The following is a 23,212-nucleotide window of genomic DNA, read 5'->3' on the forward strand; positions in this document are numbered from 1 at the left end:
GTGCATTTTTGGCTCTACCTGATGAAATGATTTGCAGTTATACAATATGATGAGCTGTAATAACAGCTGTAATATCAACATAGAGAGGATAAGAGGTTTCATATATGCACTATCAAATATTAAAGTAGGTGATAAATCTGCAATCAAAACAGTATGTCAAGATTAGATCTATTAACAGAATAAAATCTAGTAATTGACATATGTATGTGTTAAAAACTGTATAGTAAGCAAAGGCTGGGTGTGGTGGCTCACACCTGTAATCCCAGCACTTTGGGAGGCTAAGGTGGGTAGATCATTTGCCAGGAGTTTGAGACCAGCCTGGCCAACATGGCAATACCCCATCTCTACTGAAAACACAAAAATTAGCCAGGTGTGGTGGCGGGAGGTGGAGGTTGCAGTGAGCTGGAGGTTGCAGTGAGCTGAGATCGTGCCACTGCACTCCAGCCTGGGCAACAGAGTGAGACTGCAACTCCCCCCAAAAAACCCCAAAAATAAACAAAAAAAAGTGTATAGTAAGCAGAAATTATATTTAAAAAGGTGCTGGAAATTTGGCTAATTAGTAAGGACAACGTAAAAAAAAATCAAACCATACTTTACATTATATGATGAAATAACATTTAAATTTCAGATAGTTTATATATGTAAATATTAAAAATTAGATTACAAAGGTTACATTATAACCTTTAATTTATATGATATATAAAATATATACTTTATTATATAAACTTTATATTAGGATGTATTATAAATTTATATGAATCAAAGATGTGGAAATCTTTTATAAACTTAATTCTTTCTTAAAAAATCATAAAATAAAACAGATGATTCAGATTCTGTAACTATTTAGTGTTTTCTTAAATTCTTAAATTTAAATTTAGGAAATTGAAATTTAAAATTAAATTTAAGAAAGTATACATTCTTAAAACTCACCGTAGTAAACAAGATATGAGGACCTGGAGGAAAGCCAGACAGCTATTATATGGGTTAAAATTAGCAAAGACAATTCTTCAGAGTCTCTGGAGATTGATCATGGGGCTTGCTACATATTGAGTAATATTTAATAAGATCTATGGACTCTTTCATGAAGGTATGGCAATTGAGTTAGGGACTGCCCATGTTTATTTACAACTCTGTGTTCTGGAAAAGCTGTTCTATTCAGCAGCAGTTGAGTGCTAGATCCCATATCCCTCAACTTCCTTGGGTAGGAGAGCTGTTCTTGGTAGATTGGGGAGCTGGTAAACATTGGCAAATTCGATTTTTCACAGCCCTGTGCTACAGAAGACGATATGAGTGGGTGGCAGCAGTGTCCATTCCTCCATTTCCAACTCTTATGAGGTATATAGTATCTGGATGAGGAAACTGGTGAAAAATACAGTCCCTCAATTCTACACAGCTCTGTGTTGCGGGAGAGCTGCTCTATGGGGTTGGCAACGAGGTGTCAGATCCCATCATTCCCAACTCCCTGGGGCAGAAAAGCTAATCTGGTTAAATAGTAAGATGGCAAAACTCAGCAAATTTTATGCTCTTTGACTCTGGGCTGCAGAAGGTCTATACAGGGCTGTGATGGCAACTGGGTGGCAGAACCCCACCCCCACTATCCTCACACTCACACACAACTGCTCCATACGGAGGATCCAGCTAGAGCGGTCAGTAAGTTCACTATTCTCTCTCAGCTCCTGCTTCATAACAAAATTTCTGCTTAGGGAAAGGGGAGAGTTAGAGAAATGCTGAAAGACTGGCTGTGACCCATCTGTGCCAAAGATCCCCACATTATTTCAATCAGAGTGTGGAACAATTTATGCCTCAGGGTATTGAAGCAATAGAGTGATCAGCTAGCAATAAATGATGGATAACAGCTGGGTTGATACCAATAAAGTCAGACCTGGCAGAATCTTAACAGAGAAATTAAGGGAAGAAGAAAGTCAAAGAGAGCCTTGCAAAAACCATAGTTTTCCCTGGTGACTAGGAAGACTGTGCACATGCCCAGGGCTGCCTGCATTGAAGAGCAACCAGAGAGACAGAACTATTAAGCTACAAGTTCCTGGTTGTATGCAGGGAAACTCACATACTTTGTAAACCATGAAAGCAATCTCCACCCCATTCACAGATTGAAGAGTAAAAGGTGAAAACCCCACTGGTTCACGGGGCTTGTTAAAATCTCTGATCAATCAGTGTCTGATCACTAAATGGTGATAACACAGGATAACCTTCTAGGAAGCCAGGCCAAAAGATAAAAATAAAGAAAAAATATTTGAGTAGGAACATCAGAGGCTGTATGCTGCAGAAAAAATAGACTTTACTGAACTAGCCCAGCATAGCCATTAAGCAAATATAAAACAAATAACAAGGGAAGCCTCAACTAGCTTGTGGAGGTGGGTATTATCAGTATGCAGAGCTGCTGCTATAGACAGACGCAGAGCAAGATGGCGGAATAGAAGGCTCCACCAATCATCCCCTCTGCAAGGATGCCAAGTTAATAACTATCTACACAGAAGAAACACATTCATAAGAACAAAAAATCAGGTGAGCCCTCACAGTACCTGGTTTTAATGTCATATCGCTTGAAAGAGGCACTAAGAGATAGAAAAAACAGTCCTGAATTGTGGATGCCACCCACCTTCCCCCAAGGCAGCTGCAGCAGTGGATGGTGTGGAGAGTATCTCTGGGCACTGGGGGAGAGAGAACACAGCACTTATGAGTCATTGAACTCCATGCTGTCCTGTAAGGGCAGAAGGTAAAACTAGGCCAAACTCAGCTGCTGCCTGCCCATTGAGGGAGCATTTAAATCAGGCCTGGCCAAAGTGGAATCACAGTGGTCCGCCAAACTTGAGCTTTCATTAACCTTACCACCATGGGCTACAGTGCCCTGTGTCTCTAAATGAACTTGAAAGGCAGTCTAGGCCGTAAGGACTGCAACTCTAACTCCTAGGTGCTTCCTAGTGCTGAGCTAGGCTCAGACACAGTGGACTGGGGTGGGGGGCACATGACATACTGAGACACCACCCGGGGCAACAAAGGGAGTCCTGGCATTACCCTTCCTCTAACCCTGGGCTGCACAGCTCACAGCTCCAAAAGAGACCTCTTTCTTCCACTTTAGGGGAGGAGAGGGAAGAGTCAGGAGGACTTTCTTTTGCATCTTGGATATCAGCTCAGCCGCAGGGCACCAGTCAGAGTTGTGAGGCCCCCATTCCAGGCCCTAGCTCCAAGGTGACATTTCTAGACATACTCTGGGCCAGAAGGGTACCCGCTACCTTGAAGGAAAGGACTCAGTCCTGGCAGCATTCATTATCTGCTAACTGAAGAGCCCTTGGGCCCCAAATAAGCAGCAGGGATACCCAGGTACTACATTGATGACCTTGGGTGAGCCTCTGATACTTTAACTAGTTTCAGGTGAGACACAGCACATTACCAACTGTGGTGGCTACGTGGCAAAACTCCTTTTGCTTGAGAAAAGCAGGGGGAAATGTGAAGGAGGATTTGTCTTGCACCTTAGGTAACAGCACACAGCCACAGGGGTATAGAACACCAAGTGGGTTTTTGGGGTTTCTGATTTCAGAACTTGACTCCTGGATAGCATTTCTGGACCTGCCCTGGGCCAGAGGGGAGCCCACTACCCTGAAAAGTGAGTCCCATACCAGGCAGCATTCACGACAAGCTGACTTAAGAGTCTTTGGGCCTTAAGGGAACATTGGTGGTAATCTGGCAGTACTCATCATGGCCTGGGGTGGTGGTGGCTTCAGGGTGAGGCTTCTCTGCCATTGAAAAGGGAAGAGTGAAAAAGACTGCATCTTGCGGTTTGACTGCCATCTGATGCACTGTACAATAGAACACCAGGCAGACTTCTAAGGTTTTTGGCTCTAGTTCCTGACTTCTGGATGGCACGTCCAGACCCACTCAGGGGCTAGGGAACTTCACTGCTCTGAAAGGAAGGACACAGTCCTGGCTGGCTTTGCGCCAGCTGATTGTAGAGCCCCAGGGCCCAAAGCGAACATAGGCAGTAGCCAGGGAATGATTACAGCAGGCATTGAGTGAGACCCAGTGATGTACTGGCTTCAGGTATGACCCAGTGCCGTCATAGTGGTGGTGGCCACAGGAGTGTTTGTGTTACTCCACCTCCAGCTTTAGGTGGCTCAGAACAGAGAGAAAAAGAGACTGTTTGTTTGGGATACAGTAAGGGAAGAGAACAAGAGTCTCTGCCTGGTATTCTGGAGAATTCTCCCAGATCTTGTCCAAGATCATCAAGGCAATACCTCTATGAATCTGCAAGAATCACAGCATTAGTGGGCTTAGGGGTGACTCTTAATGTGGATGTAGCTTAGAACACAACACTCAAGTCCTTTCAAATATCTGAAAAGCCTTCCCAAGAGGGACAGGTACAAATAAGCTGAGATAGTGAAGACTACAATCAATATCTAACTCTTCAGTGCCCAGACAGTGAAGACTACAATCAATGCCTGACTCTTCAATGCCCAGACACTGAAGAACATCTGCTAGCATCAGCATCATCCAGGAAAACATGACCTCACCAAGTGAACTAAATAAGGCACCAGAGACCAATCTTGGAGAAACAGATATGTGACCTTTCAGACAGAGAATTCAAAATAGCTGTGATATGGTTTGGCTGTGTCCCCACCCAAATCTCATCTTGAATTGTAACTCTCATAATTTCCATGTATTGTGGGAAGGACCTGGTGGGACATAACTGAATCATGGGGGCAGGTCTTACCCATGCTATTCTCATGATAGTGAATAAGTCTTATGAGATCAGATGATTTTATAAAGGGGAATTTTCCTGCGCAAGCTTTTCTCTTGTCTGATGCCATGATTGTGAGGCCTCCTTAGCCAGGTGGAACTGAGAGTCCATTAAACCTCTTTTTTTTGTAAATTTCCCAGACATAGGTGTCTTTATCAGCAGCGTGAAAATGGACTAATACAAGCTGTTTTGAAGAAACTCAAAGTGCAAGATAACACTGAAAAGGAATTCAGAAGTCTATCAGATAAATGTAACAAAGATATTGAAATAATTAAAAAAGAGTCCAGCATAAATTCTGGAGCTAAAAAATGCAATTGGCATACTGAAGAATGCATGAAAGAACTTTAATAGCACAACTGGTCCATCAGAAAAATTAGTGAACTTGAAGACAGGCTATTTGAAAATACACAGTCAGAGGAGACAGAAAAATGGAGGATATGTACAGTATCTAAAAAATTGCCCCAAAAGGGAAAAACTAACAGTTATTGGCTTTAAAGAGGAATTAGAAAAATATATATGGCCGGGCATGGTGGCTCACACTTGTAATCCCAGCACTATGGGAGGCCATGGCAGGTGGATCACCTGAGGTCAGGAATTTCAGACCAGCCTGGTCAACCATAGCCAACGTGATGAAATCCTGTCTCTACTAAAAATACAACAACAACAACAAAATTAGCCAGACATGGTGGTACATGCCTGTAATCCCAGCTACTTGGGAAGCTGAATTGCTTGAATCCAGGAGGTGGAGCTTGCAGTGAGGTGAGATTATGCCACTGCACTCCAGCCTGGGCGACAGAGCAAGACTCTGTCTCAAAAAGAATAAATAAAATATAAAAATAAAAAAGAGTGAGATGTGGGTAGAAAGTTTATTCAAAGGAATAATAACAAAGAACTTCCAAAACCTACAGAAATATATCAATATCCAAGTAAAAGAAGGTTATGGAACACCAGGGGGTTTAACCCAAAGAAGACTACCTCAAGGCATTTAATAATCAGACTCCCAGAAGTTAAGGTTAAAGAAAGGATCCTAAAAGCAGGAAAAGAAACAACATGAAATGGAGATCCAATACATCTTTCAGCAGACTTTTCAGGTCAAGACACAATGTCATGACATTTAAAGTGCTGAAGGAAAACAACTTTTACCCTAGAATAGTATATCTGACAAAAATATTCAGCAAACATGAAGGAGAAATAAAGACTTTCCCAGACAAACAAAAGCTGAGGGAATTTATCAATATCAGACCTGTCTTAAATGCAAAAGGGAGTACTTCAGTCAGAAAGAAAAGGATGTTAATGAACAATAAGAAATCATCTGAGGGTACAAAACTCACTGGTAGTATTAAGTACCTAGAAAAACACCACTGTAACTGTGGTGTGTAAACTACTCTGATACTAATTACAAAGACTAAATGAAGAACCAATCAAAAATAATAACTACAACTTTATAAGATATAGTGAGTACAATAAGATATAAATACAAATAACAAAGTTAAAAAGCAGGGGAATAAAGTTAAGGCACAGAGTTTTTATTAATTTTCTTTTTGCTTATTAATACAAACTGTGTTGTTATCAGGTTAAAATAATTGGTTATAAGATAGTATTTGCAAGCCTCATGGTACCCTCTAACCAGAAAAATACACAATAGATACCCCAAAAAATAAAAAGTAAGAAATTATATCACCAGATATAATCACATTCACTAGAGGAAGACAGGAAGGAAAGAAAGAAGGAAGAGAGGACCACAGAACAACCAGAAAATAAATAACAAGATGGCTAGAGTAAGTCTTTACTTATTAATAATAACATTGAATGTAAATAGACTAAACTCTCCAATCAAAAGATACAGAGTGGCTGAATGGATTTAAAAAACGAAACCCTTTAATCTGTTGCCTGCAAGAAACACTTTACCTAAAAGGACACACATAGATTGACAATAAAGGGATGAAAAATGATATTCAAAGCCAAAGGAAACAAAAAGAAGAGTGGAAGTAGCTATACTTATATCAGACAAAATAGATTTCAAGAGAAAAACTATAAGAAAAGACAAAGAGGATCACTGTATAATGATAATGGGGTCAATTCAGTAGGAGGATATAACAATTGAAAATATATATGCACCCAACACTGGAGCATCTAAATATATAAAGCAAATATTAGAGTTAAAGAGAGAGATAGGCCCCAATACAATAATAGCTGGAGACATCAACACCCAACTTTCAGCATTGGACAGATGTTCCAGACAGATAATCAATAAAGAAATGTCAGACTTAATCTGCATTACAGACCAAATGGATCTAAAATAGATATTTACAGAATTTCATTCAATGGCTGCAGAATACACCTTCTTTTCCTCAGCACATGGATCATTCTCAAGGATGGATGATATGTTAGGTCACAAAACAAGTCTTAAAACATTGAGAAGATAGAAATAATATCAAGCATCTTCTCTGACCACAATGGAATAGGACAAGAAATAACAAGAGGGATTTTGGAAACTATACAAATACATGGAAGTTAAAAAAAAATGCTCCTGAATGACCAGTGGGTCAGTGAAGAAATTAGGAAGGAAATTGAAAAATTTCAGAGGGACATTATGTAATGATAAAAAGATTAGTCCAGCAGGAAAATACCACAGTCCTAAAGATAGATGCACCTAAGACTGGAGATCCCAAATTCATAAAGCAGTTACTACATAACATAAGAAATGAGATGGATAGCAATACAGTAATAATGGGGGACTTCAATACTTCACTGACAGTGCTGGATAGGTCATTAAGACAAAAAGTCAACAAAGAAACAATGGACTTAAACTATACCCTAGAAAAATGGACTTAGCAGATATTTACAGAACATTCTACCCAACAAATGCAGAATATACATTTTTTCCATCATCACATGGAATATTCTCCAAGATAGGCTGTATGATAGGTCACATAACAAGTCTAAATAAATTTAAGAAAATTTTAATAAATTTAAGAAAATTGAAATTGTATCATGTACTCTCTCAGACCACAATAGAATAAAACAAAATTAACTCTTGGCCTGGTGCAGTGGCTTATGCCTGTAATCCCAGCACTTTGGGAGGCTGAGGCAGGTGGATCACGAGGTCAGGAGATCAAGACCATCCTGGCTAACACAGTGAAGCCCCATCTCTACTAAAAATACAAAAAATTAGCTAGGTGTGGTGGTGGGTGCCTGTAGTCCCAGCTACTCAGGAGGCTGAGGCAGGAGAATGGTGTGAACCTGGGAGGCGGAGCTTGCAGTGAACCGAGATGGTGCCACTGCACTCCAGCCTGGGCCACAGAGTGAGACTCTGTCTCAAAAAAAAAAAAAAAAAAACTTTATATTTCATTAAAATGTGATACAAATATTAATAGCCTACTCAAGTATATTTACCACCCAGCTTAAAAAATACTACTAATATTGATGAAACTCATGTTCCATAGTATATGTGTTCTTCTGTAACTTTCTTTTCTTCTAACATTACATTTATATGATTTATCCATATTTACATGTGCCTTTCACTTTTGCTGCTTCCTTGTATTCCTTCGTATGAATATACCATAATTTATTTAGTGATCCATTCACCTATCAATGAACATTTAGATTGTGTATCTATTAGGATGGGATACACTATGCTAAGCTCAAATCTCAATGGCCTAAAATCAAATATTTTATTTTATTTCGGTTTGGATTTTGTATTGCAGATGGTGGAGGTTCTGTCAGTCTGGGTCCCACTCAAGATGTACATTTTATTCTACATGTCCACCGTGGGTGGGACCCAGACTGACAGAAACTCCACCATCTGCAATACTCTGGTCACTGTAGCTGGGGAAGTCACTGAGGTAAATCATTTACAGTCTCTTAAAACTTTCACCCAGAATTGACCCATGTTCCTTCCATTCAGATTGTATTGGCCATAGAAAATTACATTGCCACATTTAATTTCAAAGGATTAGGTTAGAGCTGTGTAATACTGCCACATACCCATGAGGAGAAGAATTGTAATACTAGCAAATAGCTCTAAGATAATTGCAAGTGGTTTTCAAAGTTTTGTCTTGTGGAGTGGCATTGAAGTAATAGGGTATAGACAGTTCAACTTTACTGGATATTATCAGAATACTCTCCAGAGTTGTATGAGCTTGTACTCCCACTAGCAATGCATAAAAGTCATCTTTGTGCTGTGTCCTCACCAGCATATTCAGTTTTCTTTTTTGCTATCATCTTATGCAATAGAACCTCACTGTAGTGTTAATATTTATTTCTCTTATTACTAAGGAGGTGGGGTATCTTTCCAGGTGTTTATTAGCCATTCTTCCTTTTCTATCAATTGCCCATTTAAGTATTTTGTCTGTTTTCTGAGTTTGCTCTCATTTTTATATTAGTTTATTGGAGTCTGGCAGTTATTTTTGAATAATAATTATTTATGATTATTGGTGTTATAATTATCTTTCCCCAGTCAGCGATTTGTTTTGATGCAAACTTGACTTATGGTCAAGTTTATCAAAAGTTTTTGCTGAGCTTTCTGAGTTCTGTGTGTGTGTGTGTGTTTGCATGCACGCAAGTTTACTTTAAAAAAAAATCATCACTACTCTGATGTTGTAAAGATATTTTTCTCTATTTCATTTTACATGATGTACAGTTTTTCTTTCTATATTTAGCTACTTAATTTACCTGGGATTAGTATTTTGCATATAATAAGAGATAGGGATTTGAGTTTGCATTTTTTTCATATGGTTAGCCTACTCTCTCAGCACAAAAGAATAGTCCAGCATTTCACTAATTAGCATTGCTTTGTGATGTATGCTTGATATATGTGTAGGAATCTTTCTGGGCCTTTTTTTCTGTTTTATTTGTCTATTTCTCTAAATCTTTATCAATTCCACCGTGTCTTGTTATTTTAGCTTTATAATAGCTTGACATTTGATAAGGAGTGTGGATCTTTCATATATATTCAACCAGTACAAAGAAGGCATATGCTCTAGTCCAGGTAACTTTCTACATGTTGTAGATATAAAATTGGAAAAAAAAATTCTCCTTTCTGGGAATGTAGAGAGTCTTTTGAGAAAGTCTGCCTAGTGAACATATAAATTATAATACAAATGTTAATACTATAATATGTGCATATAATATGTGCTCCAGACACACTGGAATAGGAGAGAAGTGGGAACTATGTGTTCAGAATTTAAAAAAAAAATTAGATTACACGATTCCAAATCTATTCCCAAGAAATTGTAGCCCTATCTATAAAATCAAGAGTAGTGTTTGAGTGGGTTAAGAATGGATCTTGGGCTGTAGTTTAGATATATCTGACCTACAGGTGAAAATGATATATTTATTAAGTAGATTTTGTATCCTATAATGTCTACTTGGCACAAAGATTCCACAGAGATTCCATTTTGCTGATCTGTTTACTTTCATTGGCTTGAGATCTATTTTACATTCTTCGTTATGGACAGGCCATTATGCAAAATTCTTGAGGGTTGATTATATTTGTGCCTAATTCTATAGGCCTAGAACTAGATTTAGGCCTATAGAATTTAAAAACTTACATGAAAGGAAGACAACCAGATGATAACCCAAATTTTATTTTTATGAACGTGGCTATAAAGTTGTTGCTTGAGACACTAACAGAATGATAGATTACTTCAAAAGCATTATAGTATCTCATCTAAGGGAATTAATGATTCTAATCAACCCTTTGTACAGGTACACTCTAGAGGTTTGGGTTCATTTCTGTGTTTCACTTTTTAGGAGTGACAAAAGTAAACTGATATATTCTTGGAAGAGAGCCCTAGGTAGATGTGGACTTAAAATTCAGTGAGATTATTGACGAATGAAAGCATAGGAATTGTTTTGACAGGAGTGGCGGGTAGTAGGGGGTGGGAAAAACAGGTTATCTTTTGAAGTATTTGTCTTTAAATGGCATCAATAAGATGAATGGATCATTCCTGATGGAAATTCCTTCTTACTAGCTATGTTCAAACATGGATTCACTAGTAGATCTATTCAGAGAAGTCCTATAGAAGAGATTCAAAAGTATTTGTCAAGATGAGTTATATGATAACACAAACTTCTTGAGATATTATATTGTTTTGCTTCTTTATTAAAATTTTCTTGATGTGCAAATGATACTACCCCATGTTTTGGAGTCTTGTTTTGTTTTAATTTTTCCTTTTTTTCCCCTGTTTTGTAAACAATGAAAAATAGAGTTAAATGCCCTTCAACTTCACATATATGTGACTATAACCTTAGCCTAACCTACTAATTCTGTACTGATCTTGCATTTATCACTTGCCCTCACTGGCCAACCTATTCAGGGCTGCAAAAGAGCAAAACAAGATATGCAATTGTAATTTGAGTGTGTTACTAAGCTTGTGTTGTTGTAAATAATAGTTTTAGAAACAAGGAAGAGCAGTGAAGACAGAGTGTGAAATCTTTGGGTAGGAACTACATCTGATTTGCCCTTCTGTTTAACTCTGTTGACTAGCATATTGCCTGGAAAATAAAAATGCAGAATAAATACTGGTTTACTTAAAAACAAAACCTACTTTAACCCCAGCACTTTGGGAAGCCATGGCAGGCAGATCACTTGAGGCCAGGAGTTCAAGGCCAGCCTGGCCAACATGGTAAAACCCCGTCTCTACTAAAAATACAAATATTAGCTGGGCGTGGAGTGGCACATGTCTGTGGTCCCTGCTACTCAGGAGGCTGAGGCACAAGAGTTGCTGGAACCCAAGAGGCAGAGATTGCAGTAAGCCAAGATCACACCACTGCACTCCAGCCTGGGTAACAGTGAGACTCTGTCTCAAAAAAACAAAACAAAACCAAAAAGCAGAAACGGAAAACAAAACCTGTCATTTCTCAATAATCATATAAATTGTCTGTGTTATCAGTGGTAAAGAGAACTTTAGATTCATAGTCATGTATTTGTTCGTTGTGCACAAAATTTCATGTAATCAACATTTATTGTGAACTATAGGGGAGAGGAAAGCAGTAGTAGGTGCTGGGAGAAAATGGAAACACTTGAAAGGTTTGGAAGCCAGTGGTTTAGTTTTGAGCACGTGATGAACACATTATAAATGCTTTACAATGCTACAAAACAACATGCATTCACTTTCTCAAGTGCAGAAGCATTTGTGAAATTCAGCAAAAAACAACTGAAAATTTTTGTGGCAAAAACCTTAAGCCTTTAATTTCTAACTTTTGCTAACCAATTCCTTTGTACTCCAAAGGGTATCAGTAATTTATATTTTGATTTACATATTGTATTCGTCTGTTCAGGCACTGCTATAAAGAAATACCCGAAACTGGGTAATTTATAAATAAAAGAAGTTTTATTGGCTGACAGTTCCTCAGGCTGTACAGGAAGCATGATGCTGACATCTGCTCAGCTTTTGAGGAGCCCTCAGGAAACTTACAATCAGGGCAGAAAGCAAAAGGAAAGCCAGCACTTCACATGACTGGAATGACTGGAGCAGGAGAAAGAGAGAGAGTGGTGAGATGTCATACTCTTTTAAACAACCAGATCTCTGGATATCTCACTCACTCACTATCATGAGAACAACACTGAGGGGATGGTGCTAAACAATTCATGAAGAATCATCCCCATGATCCAATCACCTCCCGCCAGGCCGCACCTCCAACACTGGGGATTACAATTCAACATGAGATTTAGTGAGGACACACATCCAAACCATATCACCTATTATTTGAAATGATTTTAAGTTAACTATTAAAGTTTTCTTTGATGGCTTTAAAAACCAAGCTATACCAACTTTACCACACTTGGGAATTGTGACTTTGAAAGAAATCTGGACATAAGCTCATCTTTTTTGGAGGGTACTGGCAGATGTTATATATGAAGGTAGGTACTCATCCCAAACACTGAGATTTCATTATGAAATGGGGCAAGAATAATTTTATGGAGAATAAGTAAATTCCTAGTATGAGGGCAAGTTGTCATCATGATGCCACTGTGATCCTCAGCAAAAGTGATTTATTGTATTGGATTATATTATCCACCTATTTCTTCACATGCTTCTTTTACTATGATATTATGCAGGCAGCTATGACCACTGTCGAATGCTCTCTCAGCCACATCTTTTATACTGTGCCAATTAAGCAGAAGGTGGGGAATGTTGTCAGAGGGACTTAAATGTCTCATCTAAAGGTCAGCACCTAACGACAAGACAGCATTTATCCTGAACTGGATTATAGAGTCAGCACTGGGTTTGAGCCCAGTTGCTGTTGTGGGACTTAAATATGCAGTCCTCCAAATGAGAACAGGTGGTGTCAAAGGAACTATACTGGTGTTCAAAATATATCCTAAAATAGATTTAAGCCTCTCCGTGACCTCATTTTGCCACTCGGGCTTGCTTACGAATGTGTTTTTGGGTGGTGTTAATGTTCCAGTGTTAGCCATTATAATTTATGGACTGACATAGGATCGTTAGCACTGAGCATGGATTGTGCTCAGTAGCCAAGGCATAACTTTTTCCCCTCTATGTTTCCTGCAGCTGGTCAGTGTTTTGTAACCAGGGCACCAACTCTGCAGCCAGTTTGTAACTTTAGATGTTTGATTGGGTGTGTAGTTGGCATCACAGACACGGTTAACCAAGGATAACATTAGAGTATGAGTGACAGTTTCAATATTTTATTCCTGTTAGAACTAGCTTTAGCACAAGTTGAAACCAGGTAACTGAATCTATAGTAAGATTTTATTTAATAAAATCATTTCATGCAAGGTAACAGTAACTGTGACTGTTTAGCCTTGGAGCAGGTGAAGGAGTTAGCGATTTTGTCAATTAAAGTTTCATCAAAGTAAGCCATAGATGTTCTATTTCTGGAAAGATTAATAATGTTACAAGGTTTACAATGAAAACCAGCAGACCTTTGACCTCTTTTTCCCTACTGTCAGTCCTGTTTTCAAGAGAAACCACTTTTCATTCTGTCAATGCTTCTGGTATTTGCCACCATTTTTCTATATAACACAGTTATACTTGCGGTTCTTGATTCTTCAGTTTTAGATATTACATATTGAGTTTTTATTTTTATTATGACAGATATGAAACATAAAGGTTTAACTCTTTTAAACTCCATTTGCCTCCAACATACATTATTCCCCTTCTCCCATCCTCTTTTTCACAATATTTGGTGAAATCAGTATTTTGTTTCTCATTTTACTGAATAAATTGGTTCTCAATGGGTGCAGGAATAGTCATTCTTAATGATTGTTCATTAAAACATTATAATAATTAGGTTAAGGGATTTGACGCTGTCAAGGTGATTCCCTGATAACACTGTAGACATAGATGGGGAACAGATACACAGAACATAGAGAAACAAGCTGCTTCCTGGGCTTGATTGGAACACAGCAATGAAGACATTTGCCCACAACTGTGCCAGGGGTGAAGCAAGTGAGAAAGGGGTATGGGTTAATTAGGAGGGACACTGTGGAGGAGATTGCAAATGTCTTTGCAAGGATTTTTGAAAATGTATGGGGGCATTTTTTGGAGTTCACAATGGTTTGGGGCGCAAGTGATGCTTAATGGATGGAGTCCAGGGCTACTAGACCTTGTGCAATGCATGGTCAAAGAATTGTCCTGCATCCTACCTGAATGTCCTGCTGAAATGCTGTATATAGGTACTTTAGTGTAGATAAAAAACTCATTTATAAATATCTGAGCCTAGAACCTGTCAGAATTTTACATAAAAACACACAGTATTTCTAACAGCGTTTCACTATATGCTGAATTTTCTAGGAATTAACCACCAGACTAATCAATGAAAGATTGCCATTTTTTGTTTGGAGGTTTATTAAGACTTGCACAGTATTTGGAAAATCATATGCCCCAAAACACCCCCGGTGCTATTTTAATTAATATATTAATATGTGTCAATCTATATTTATAGCTGTTACGTTCATGAAGATTCTCAATTAGATGCAATATCTGCTACTTTATTTTGTCTGTTAATGTAATCAGTATCCAAATCTGTTTATTTACATATTAGAATATTTGTTATTTCATTAAATTTTACTTTTCTGTATTTCTTCATCATATTTCAGTTAGGATGTAACATTGATGTTTTTCTTTATGTTATAAACATAGGCAAGTTATATACCTATGAATTTCATCAATTCATTATAAGATATGTGTTATAAAAATATGGAATATGATCTAATAGGGTTGAAAATAGAATTATAGCTGAGTGAGTCACAAAGTGACTTTTTTGAATAAGTTTTTTTTTAATATTTTCATTGTTTTTTAAAAATATAATTATCAAGAATTGTAAAACTCATCTTAATATAGTTCACATGTCAGAGAAAAACACCAATATCATGATCTACTTAGTGAAATCCCCCTTCCTGTTGCAACCCTATGTCTTTTCTTTCTAGGTCTGGAACATAGCTCTTATTCTGCGATTTCATCTGTGATCATCCTGGGAATTTTCTGTATGATCTTGGGTCCTGTTCCCATTTCTTCCTTTTTCTTACTTCATTCCCTGATTTTGATGGAACATTTTCTAAAATGGCTTCATCAGAAAGGGTAATAAGGTAAATTCTGTGAGACTGTATGTGTCTGAAAATATATATATTCTATCCTCACACTTGTTTGATAATCTGACTAGGTATCAAATTCTAGGTTTGAAATAATTTTTCTTCAGAATTTGGAAGGCATTTTTGTTGAAATCTAACGCCAGTTTAGTTCCTAATTCTTTATATATTACTTGCTTCTCTCTCTCCCACTCTCCCCTCTCTATCTTTGAGAACATTTGTAATCTTCTTTATTCCTGGGGTTCTGAAATTTTACAATATTTTGATGTGAAATTTTGTATATAAGTGGAACTGAATATTCAGTGGAAGGTATGTTATCTGGTCATTTTTATACTGCACTCATTTTATGTATTATTTATCTGATACTTTTCTCCCATTCATTTTTTTATTCTCTTTTTTTCTGGAACTTTTGTAATAATGACTTTCAAAATTAATTTTTAATTAGATGTCTACATATACATAAATGTTATATATTTAAAATCCTATTTAATGGATACTTTCTTCAAGTTTATCTATTAACAAAACCATTACTTTTTGATGTCCTATCATCTCTTCAATTACCCAAGCTCAGTTATGTTTTCTTAGATACTGCATTTTGGCAATATTCTGTTCTTGTTCATAGATGTACTACTTTCTTTTTTTTTTCCTTAGTATGTCCATTATAATATTCTAAATTTTTCTTCAGTTCAGTGCACTGTTTACATTTCTTCTGAATTCTTATTTTCATCTGGCCTGGGTTGGTGTCTGCTTCTTTCATGTTAGACATACTCCTCAAATATCTAGTGATCTTTGTCTATTCTTTGTACTTGTGTTAGTTTTTTACTGCTGGTGTAATAAATTACCACAATTGTAGTGGCTTAACACAACACAGGTTTATTATCTTATAGCTCTGGAATTCAGAAGTTCAAAATAAATTCCACTAGGCTAAAATTAAGGTGTTGATATAGCTGATTTCATTCTAGAGGCTTTAGGAGAAAACATGTTTCCTTGCTTTTTCCAAATTCTAGAGGTCACCTGAAGTCCTTAGCTTGTAGGTCCCTTCTTCCGTCTTTAAAGTACATTACTCCTCTTCTGATTCCATCATCATATCTTTTTTTTTTTTCCTCACTTGACCCTCCTGGTTCCCTTTTATAAGGACCCTTGTCATTACATTGGGCCTACCCAGATAATCAAGGACAATCCCTACAAGTCAAAATCCTTAACTTAATCATATCTGCCAAGTCTTTTTACCATGTAGAATATAATATTCACAGGGTCCAGAGATTAGGATGTGGACATCTTTGGTCATGGGAGGGGAATTGTTTTGTTTATTGGTGTTCTTTAAGAAATGAATCTCTGATTATTGTTAAGTTGTGTGTGTATGGTTAAGTGATTGCACCAGTGGCCCTTAATTTCATTCATTGGGAGACAACACAGTGATGGCTCCTAGAAGCTTTTGTCTCTCAGCTGATCATTTCTGTGACAGAGAAATTCTACTAGAGGGTTGTAAGCCTAGCTGTTAGAATTCTGTGAGCCATACAGGTAAAGAAGTTTGAGGGAGGCAATAGCCGTTCTCACCGTTCAATATGCAGGATATTACTCATTCATCCTCTTTTCAGCACAGATTGACATTTCCACACTTGGCTTTGGTGTTTCCATGTCTTCTATGATTGAATTGTCCTAACGGCCAGGAAAGATCAGGGCTCTCACTAGCAGAGAAAAGAGAAAGAAGGGATATGGTGGTCTGACCACTCCTGATACAGACTTTCACCTAGTCCTGCTTTCAGACCAACTCCATGCCCAGCTTTCGGAAGTACTCAGAACCTTCAGTTCCTGAGTTACTCTGGAGTTCTGCAGTGAATGTTTATTTTTTCACTGATTTTGCCCTATGCAGGCTTTCAGAAACAATGATTATTTATCTGTCCCTTTTTCAGGCTTTAAAAAATGTTACTGTCTTTCATCTGCTGTTCTTCCCTTTTCTGTTCTTAGCCCTTGTTCTCATCTATTTTTTAAAAATTCCATTACTATCATTTTAAAGCTGTTTTATAGGGAAGCAGGGATAAACTGGATGCTTAAACTGTCACATTTAACTGCAAACTTAAGAATTAGCAGTCTTAAAAGGAGGGGCATATCCAAACAAACACTGAAGGAGGTACAAAAGGTTGAATGGGTTAAATGTTCTGTAAATGTCTCTTAGGTCTATTTGGTTTAAAGTGCAGTTTAAATCCAGTGTTTCTTTGTTGATTTTCTGTCCAAATGATCCATTCAATGCTGAGAGTGGGGTGTTGAAGACCCTAACTATTATTGTATTGGAGCCTGTCTCTCTGTTTATATTTAATAATATTTCCTTTACATTTCTCGGTGCTCTCATTTTAAGTGCATATATTTGCAATTGATATATTTTTTAAATGAATTGATCCCTTTATCATTATATAGTGATCTTTTTTGTCTCTTTTGACTGTTTTTGACTTAAATTCTGTTTTGTCTGATGTAAGTTATAGCTACTCCTGCTTGGTTTTGGTTTCTGTTTCTGTTGAATATCTTTTTGCATCTCTTCACTTTCAGTCTATGTATGTCTCTACAGATAATATGAGCCTTTTGGAGACAGCACATAGCTGGGTCTTGGTTTTTATCTATTCAGCTACTCTGTATTTTTTAAGTGGAGAATTTAATTCATTAACATTGAAGGTTTTAATTGATATGTGAGGACTTACTCCTGTCATTTTGTTGATTGTTTTCTGTTTTTATTTTTCATATATATTTTGTTCCTTTCTCCCTCTCTTATTGCTTATCATTACAGTTTTGTGGTTTTCTGCAGTGATAAGCCTTGATTCCTTTCTCTTTCTCCTTTTTGTGTCTCCTTTATGAATGTTTTATCGTTTTACATGCTTTCATCATGGTGGCTATCATCTTTTTGCTTCCAGATGTACCACTCCCTTGAACATTTCTTGTAAGGCAGGTCTAGTGGTGTTCAATTTTCTCAGTTTTTGCTTGTCTGGGAAATACTTCATTTCCTTCTCAGTTCTGATAGATCATTTCACTGGGTATAGTATTCTCGACCAACAAATTTATTTTTCTTTCTGTACTTTGAATATCTAATCTGATTCTCCTGGCCGGTAAATTTTGTGCTGAGAAATCTATTAGTCCAGTTGGGATTCCCTTATTTGTGACTTCATGCTTTTGTTTTTAGAATTCTCTATTTTTCTTTGGCTTTTGACAATTTGGCTATGTTGTGCCTCAGAGAGGATCTTTTTGTTTTGACTCTATTTGGTACATCTGAGCTTTCTGGATGTGGATATACATATCTCTTCCATATGGGAAAGACATGGAAAGTTTTCAGCTATTATATTATTAAACATCTAGGTTTTCCACACCTTTTCCCATCTCTTCTCTTTTTCTAATGCCATAATGCAAATATTTATTTGCTTAATGGTGTTCCATAAGTCCTGCAGGATTTCTTCATTCTTTTTCATTTTTACTTTTTAAAAATCTGACTGAATAATTTCAAATGACATGTTTCAAGTTCAGAGATTCTTTCTTCTGCTTTATCTAGCCTGCTATTGATGCTCTTTATTGTATTTTTTTATTAATTGATTTCTTCAGCTGCATGATATCTATTTGGTTCTTTTTTATGATTTCCATCTCTTTGTGAAATTTCTCATTTATATTGTAAATTGTTTTCCTGAGCTTTTTCCTTTACATTATTATTTCAAATTTCTTTTCTTGCAATTTGTAGATTTTCTTTTTTTCTTTTTTTTTTGGTGTCTGCTACTGGAGTGTTATTGTGTTCTTTTGGTGGTGTTTTATTTGTTTGTTTTTTTTATATTTCCCATGTCTCTGTGTTGATATCTGTTTATTTGGTGGAACAATCACCTCTTTCAAATTTTATAGTGGCTTTGGTAGGGGAAGACTTTCACCTGCAGTTGGGGCCTTGTATTCTGGTTGAGAAGGGTGTGGTGACTCTGGTTCTGAATAGATATAGTGGCATAGTCTCTGTGCAGCTTCTTCATCTGTGATCAATTCCAGTGATAATTGGGAGTGCCTCAGTGACCAAGGCTATAGAATTTTGTGACACAGCAGTGGTGGTGTAGTTTGTTAATGTTCTTGATGGCCAAAGGTTTCTATTCTTGTTTTCCCCATAATAGGGAGACTTAGCTTAGGGGATCCCTCTTGGTATTGGGTCTGACACAGCCTACATGCAGTTGCAGTGGCATTGGGTTCCAGATGCAGGTGCTCAGTGGCTTTGGACCTAGGGTTCTAGGTTCAGGGTCTCGTGAACATATTGTGACACTTGGATCTTGGGGTTACAGGTTCACTTTCTGTGGCAGGGTTGGATGTTGATGTTGATTGGCCACAGATCCAGGATCAGTGACTCTGAAGCATCCCTTAAAACTTGGGCCTTGGGGGCTGGGTTTTAGTTGTGATTCCATCCTTGGGGAGCAGGGTACAGCACTGGCTCTTTTTTAGGAAGAATGGATGCTCTGAAAACCTCTAGGAGGTTTGGGCCCAGGAAGTAGGATATGGCTGCATTTTGGAAACCAAAGCTAATAGGGCAACTCAGGCCTTAGGGGAAGAGGCACCATGACTTCAGGATGGTAGGATTCAGCAGTATCTCAGATTATATGAGGCTAGGTGCAGTGGTAGTGAATACCTCAGAATGGCAGAGCACAGAATGGCAGACCAAATGGTTGTCATTTGATCCCTGGGGGTCAGGGAGCAGCACATCAATGACTCAACTCCCCTAGGAGAGGGAAATCTGAGCAATTCAGATTCTAGAGGGCTAATTCTGCTCCAGGAAGCAAGGCACTAAAATTATTTGGCCTGTAGGATAGGGTGTCTTAGCTTATCCACTGCCTTGCTTCCCTAGGGTGTAGGGTGATATGTCAGCTCAGCCCTGGGATATGGATTTGTTCAGCTCAGCCAAAGCACTGATTCCCCAGGGGATAATGTGCTGCTTTAGCTCAGGCCTGGGGTGTGTGATTGCTCTAGATGGACCAGGCACTGTTTCCTTCGGATGCAGGGTACTGCTTCAGTTTAGATACTGGGGTACATTACCACTCTGGATGACTTAGGCACTGTTTTTCAGGAAGCAAGTTGCTGCTTCAAATTAGGCACTGGGAAGGCATGACTGCTCTGGGCAACCAATATATAGCTTTCTTAAGGGGCAGGCTACCACTTCCACTCAGGTGCAGAAAGATGCAACTCCTCTGGGTGGCCAAAGCACTATTCCTAGGATGCCAAGTGTTGCTTCAGCCCTAGTACAGGAGGGCAGGTGTAGAACTGAGAAGCATATGCAGAGCTGCTCCACCAAAGCACCATTTCCCTAGGAGGCAGTATACAGCTTCAACTTCAGTCTAATGGGACTGGGCGCAGGGGTGATTGGAAGGAGCTTTCAGAGCTATTCTGAGAAGGCATAGGTTCCTTAGGAGGCAGTGTACAGATTAAGCTCAGGCCCCTAGGGGCAGGACATAGCAGTGACTAGGAAAGGGTTGATGGAACTGCTCTGCCAAGCACCGTTTCTCCAGGAGGGAGTGCAAAGTTTCAGCTCCAGTGTGAGGGAGTAGGACACAGCCACAACTGTGAAGGGTAGGCGGAGTGGTTCTGCCACTGCTTGGCCGCGCAGGGAAGGGCATAACAGCTGCTCCCAGCTCTGCTTGGGGATGTTGAGTCACTGAGTGGGAGTGGTTTGGTGGTGGTTAGTGTCAGGGGAAAGGGTGCTGTGGCCACTTGTTCCCACAATAAGATACTCCAACAGTAGTTCTAGTTCCGTGAAGATACAGTGAAGTAGCTACATGGGCCACAGGAGCTGGAAAATGATGTCAGCTCCTTCTCTGGGGGAAGCACAGCTATATGGAATCCAGGCAGCTCCTTCAACTGGGCTTAGTGCTTGTGAGGACTGCAGGAGTCCCCAGTGGTGAATGACTGTAGGTATCTAAGGTGTTGATGGGGGCTGCTGGAATCTTCTTGTTTGCCTTTTCCCTACAAGGAGAAATTCCGTCTGGTCCCCAGCTGATCCTGGCTGGGGAATGGGAGGTAGAGGCCAGGTATTTCCTTCTGTTCTCTATGTGGCTATCCTAAGGTTCTTTGCTTACCAGAGTTTCTGTTACTTTTTTAGTGTACCTCAACATTCTAGTTATTGTCATCAAAATGTAGTTTGTTATTCAATGTTTTGGCTGTCTTTGTGGGGAGGGCACAGGCAATAGGGGCTTCTAGTCCATCATGTTGCTCAATCCGTGGTTTGGGTCTTTAATTCATTCCTCCTCTTAAGGGAATGATGAAATATTTAGCTAGATTAGATTTACAGGAATGTCTTCCTCTTTGATCTGTTTAGAACTTCTCTTATTTCTTTATCCTTTTCTTATGTTACTTGCTAATTTTCGTCTGTGCTCTGCATTGGGTTCATGTCCTGCATTCATTTGTTGTTTAGGTATTAAACACTGAATTGTTATAATCTACCTATGTCTTTAGGTGAATATTTCATTTAATACTTTTTTAAAAAATCAAATGTTCAGTGTTTAAACACTGGAAAACAAAGAAAGTTCTAATGCTCAAACAAAAAAAAATCTTCCTGCTTTATCAAAAGTCCTTTAACACATTGGTATATGTACTTCACTTTCTATGTATGTACAAATATTTGTGTGTGTGTGTATTAAAAATAGAAATCACATTATTTTGTGGCTTGCTTTCTTTTACTTAGCATGTTCCCATATCAATACTCTTTTATAAATAGTATTATTTGTATTGCTTGCATTATGTTTGCTTTTATGAACATGCAACAGTTTGCAATAATAAAGCCATAGTTCTGAGACTTTAATATGTTTACAGTTGTTTTGGTCATTTCTATAGCCTCTGCTATTTTTGTTTCTCTGTATTACTACACAGCCTTTGGTAAAGCTGGAAGCAAAGAGGTTAGCCATCCTCTAATGGACAGAGGATGGTGAACATGTAATGTACATTATAAGATATGCTATCATTCCAAGGTACCCTGGCATGCATGTCCTTTCTCTTTCACTTGCTCTCACTCTTAGTCTTGCCGTCTCACTTGCTCTCCTACCATAGGGTGGTAGAAGGGCTTATATTCCCAGGGTTCCTTTGGAAAAAGTAAAATTTCCTATTTGGGTTTTAGCTTAAGAGCCCCCCTCTGCAAAACTATTTTAGCTCAAGAATCGCAGCAATCTAAAGGTAGCAATTTGGGATTTGATGATTTAACCATTTTACTCAGTCATTTGTATTGTTCTCAGATTTGTAAAACTTGCCTCCTTTGGCTAAAACCTCTCCTTATCAACAGTTGATTATAGCAAATGTATAAGAAGTTTACAAGATTCAAGGGCTTTGGGATGCTGTAGAAGCAGGGTAGTGTAGTGAACAACTGGCCTTACTAGGACTTTTGCAAGCTAATAATTGCCTCTCAGCCTCTATTTTATCATCTGTGAAATGAGGATAATTACAACCAGTCATCAGGTTTCTGTGGAGATTAAATATATATTTATTGCTAATTTAGCACAGTGTCATGGACAAAGTGTTAATAGTAGCATTATTATGTTGTTCTGGTAAAGTTGCAGATGGAGAGAAATAACTGATGCCGTGTTGAGGACCACAGACAGATAGGCAAAGCCAGATAGAAAATGATCTCGAGAACTGGTCTCCCATTGTCTTTATTTTCCTATTTTCTCTCATACATCTTGGGAAAAAAGATCCAGTATTTCTTTTCTCCTGAGATCCAATATGATACTGATGAAAAGAAATTTTAAAAAATCACTATCAACCTGAAAACAGCACTCGGTGAGGCCAACATTTATTGGAGCTTTCCCAGTAAATTAGTATTTCCCTTGACCCACTCCCCATTATCCCCTAACCTTTCACCAGCTTCGCTGTTGTTTTGTTATTAACAACAAAGCCTTGTTCACGGATAAAGCAGATAT

General features: G+C 38.2%; 1 long non-coding RNA gene across 1 annotated transcript in view; it reads left to right on the forward strand.

The window, feature by feature from the left end:
• Positions 1-23,212, forward strand: part of LOC129054745 (uncharacterized) — a 444,081-nt gene that overhangs the window by 201,604 nt on the left and 219,265 nt on the right. The window lies entirely within an intron of this gene.

This window comes from Pongo abelii, chromosome 13 (genome assembly GCF_028885655.2).
Source record: "Pongo abelii isolate AG06213 chromosome 13, NHGRI_mPonAbe1-v2.0_pri, whole genome shotgun sequence".
Classification (NCBI taxonomy): domain Eukaryota; kingdom Metazoa; phylum Chordata; class Mammalia; order Primates; family Hominidae; genus Pongo; species Pongo abelii.